The sequence below is a fragment of the Notechis scutatus genome, chromosome 8 (genome assembly GCF_049901735.1).
Source record: "Notechis scutatus isolate UNSWTSFEM ecotype Mainland chromosome 8, rNotScu1.2, whole genome shotgun sequence".
Lineage (NCBI taxonomy): Eukaryota > Metazoa > Chordata > Lepidosauria > Squamata > Elapidae > Notechis > Notechis scutatus.
This window is the reverse complement of record NC_142016.1, coordinates 26,359,150-26,362,736: the sequence shown is the minus strand read 5'-3', so window position 1 is coordinate 26,362,736 and position 3,587 is coordinate 26,359,150.

Below are 3,587 nucleotides of genomic sequence, written 5' to 3'. Positions count from 1 at the left end.
TGAGCCCGCCTTTCTACGTTGGAAAGAACCAATCCGTATTCAGAATGAAAAAAAGCCCGGCTCTCTCAGCATTCTGGGAGTTGAAGTCTGAAGTGGGAGGAAGCGTTTATAGGCCATTTTGACTCTTTCTTTTAACTTTTAATGCTTACCCAGCAGAGTTTTTGATCTGCTCTTCAGTTAACCTCTCTGGAACCTGTTGATATGCAGACTTCAACAACTCCCAGAATTCTTAGCAAGTTCCCCCCCTCTTGGCTGGGGATTTCTCAGAGCTGAACTCCACAATACAGAGTTGGAAGGGACCTTGCAGGTCATCTAGTCCAACCCCCCGGCCCAAGCGGGAGACCCTACACCATTTTAGACAAAGGGCTGTCCAATCTCCTCTTGAAAACCTCCAGTGATGAAGCTCCCACAACTTCTGGAGCCAAGTTGTTCCACTAATTTAACACACACCCCGACATTGGATATCTGAAGATACTGGAAGACTGCCATCACGTCACCCCTAGTCCTTTTCATTACGCCAGACATATCCAACATCTTACAGAGTTTCTTTATACACTTATGTGGTTGTTCCAAGCTGGGCATTTTTACCTGCAAAATTCCTGAACCGGTTTTTATGACCTAACCTTGGCAACTTTAAACCTAACGAACTTCAACACCCAGAATTCAACTTTAAGACTTGTGGACTTCAACCCCCACCAAACTGGCTGGGGAATTCTGGGAGTTGAAGTCCTCCATGCTTAAAGTTTCCAAGGCTGGAGACCCCTGTCCTAAGCCACTCTTGAGAACGGAAAGGAAGAATCCCGGACACAGTGCACATAGAAACACCTTTTATTAATTTGTTAATAACAGATAAGCAATAAGATATATATATATATTTTGTCATGCTCATTTTTATTTTCTTTCCTTCCAGAGAACCTGGATGAGCAAGGAGGGTCAGGGAAGACAGAAACCATGCAAGATTCCACGGGGAGCTTAGCACAGGGCACGGCGGGCTGTCTCACGTGACGGTTTACAAAGTTATTTCTCTTTGAAAAATTGCAAAAAAAGAGAGCAAAAATTACATCTAGGCAGGAAGAACACCATCCTGCGGGTGATCTCTACGGAAAGAAAAGTGGTGGAAAGCCACCGGAAGGTGTTGCTCTCAGGGCTGGTCTGGGCCTTCTGAGGATTAAGCCAGCCCTGGTGGATAATTCATGGGCGGGGGGGGGGGACAAACCAAGATTGTGCCCGATGTCAAACTGAAGTCAACCAAAGGTTTGATTTATTGCTAGTCAGTGTCAAGAGGGGGAAGAAGTGAATTGAAATGTTCCCGGCGGTTTTTTCTATAATCTGGCATCATCCAGGATGGGTCTGGTAATTTTAATTTAATTTTTTTTTTTTAATTTCCAGCAATGTTGGGAAGTGTGATCCCAATTCATTTGCCCAGGGGGGGCGGGTGGGGGGGGGAGCCAGTTTATGGAAGGCTGGTTTGGGGGCACAAAAGGATCAGATTCCCCACAACGCAACAATGACCATGGGAAGGATGTGGGATGAAATGGATTGGAAGATTCGATGTAGCCGTTTGTGGGCTTTTTTTAAAAAATATTGTGTTATATATCTGTACATAAAGGTCCCAACATTTCACCAAGCTTGGGGTTCCTTCTTATGGCCTGAATGCCTTTTTTTTTTCCTTTTTAAAATCAGTCCAAAAATAGAGGCCCATCTCCCCTTCTGATGTTCACCCCATTTTTCCAAATGGAATGTTGTGGTCTTTTAACAGCTATACCACAAGGGACCTTGGAGATCATCTAGTCCAACCTCCTGCTCAGGCAGGAGACTCTATACGCTTCCAGACAAGGGGCTATCCAATCTCTTCTTAAAAGCCTCCAGTGATGAAGCACCTACAACTTCTGGTGGCAAGCAGTTCCACTGGTTAATTGTTCTGTCAGGAAATTCCTCCTTAGTTCTAGGTTGGGTCTCTTCTTGATGAGTTTCCATCCGTTGCTTCTTCTCCTGCCTTCAGGGGCTTTGGAGAATAGGTTTGACCCCCTCTTCTCTGGGGCCACCCCTCAAATACTGGAAGACTGCTACCATGTCACCCTCTCTTTCTTGGGCTAGACATACCCGGTTCCTGCAACCATGCGTTTAGTGCCCTGCCCACGAAAGGGGCACTCGTAGAGCATAGAGCAGAAAACAGAATTGTAGGACCAGAAAGGACCTCAGAGGTCCTGTAGTCTAACCTGCTCAGAGACCCTGTTCCAGGGTGTCCAACCTTGGTAACTTTAAGACCTGTGGACTTCAACTCCCAGAATTTCCCAGCTAGCCATAAGTCCACAAACTTGCCAAGGTTGGACACCCCTATCCTATGCCATTCCAGACTGTCCAGTCTCCTCGTAAAAGGCTCCAGTGATGGAGCCTCCACAACTTCTGGAAGGAAGCTGTTCCACCGATTAATTGTGGGAATTGTCAGGAAATTCCTCCTTGGTTCTAGGTTGCTTCTCTCCTTGATTTGTTTCCATCCATTGTTTCTTGTCCTACCCTCAGATGCTTTGGAGAATCGGTTGTCCAGTGTCCTTGTCTCTGGATACCTGTCCTTACAAAGCCCAAACCTTAATGGATTTCTGCACAACAGCAGAAAGGTTGAAGGTTTAGAGGGTCAACCTTGTCCTCCATCCCTAGTCAATGAGTGGATGCTTCTTTCCATTTCTCTCTCTCTTATGGGTTGACCAAGTTGATAAAGAAAAGAAATTTGGAAGAGGGGCGGCCAGGTGAGCAATTTGCTCAAGGCCAGAGGGAAGGGAGGGACCTGCCTCCCAAGCCAGGAGATAATTTTAGACTTCAGGGTCAGCTTCGAAGCAGAGGATGCAAGAACCTCAACGCAAGGACGAATGGAGAATCGTCAAGGTTACTCCCTAGAGCAGAGGCCCTCAAACTTGGCAACTTTAAGACTTGGGGACTTCAACTCCCAGAATTCTCTGGGCTAGAGAATTCTGGGAGTTGAAGTCCACAAGTCTTAAAAGTGGCCAAGGTTGGAGCACCCCTGTCCTAGAGAATCATTCCGCTATCAGCACCTCATTCCTGCTTTCTGAGTTTGCATCTTCACACCCGCAAGCCAGGCGTAGCCCTCGGGACCCCCTGAGTTGCACCATTACCCCCTTTTGCCCTCCCCCAAAGTCCGTGGAAGCTACATTCAGTTCAACTAAGAGAGGAAGCTATAAGTAAAAGGCTGACGTGTTACTAAAATGGATTAAGACGAGTGTTTTTTGGGGGGTGGGATTCAACTCCCAGAATTCCCCAGCCTGGGGGAGAAAACAACAACAACTCTGGATTAAAATCTAATGCTCTGTAGCTGATAAATGCAAAGGTTAAGATCAGATTCAGTTATATAATATCTTCCCCTGCCTTTTGCTTTAAAAAACAAAACAAAACAGAGAACAGACTTCTGGTACTGTACTTACACACAGAGAGACACGCAAACACTTACACACCCCTCCCTGTATGTTCATTTGCACAGACGTAAGCTAAGCAGGGCTGCTAACACACACTAGGTTTCCTTCAACGGTGTTTTGTCGCATCGGTAATCCAAAGACGGAGGTTTTCGGTTAGAA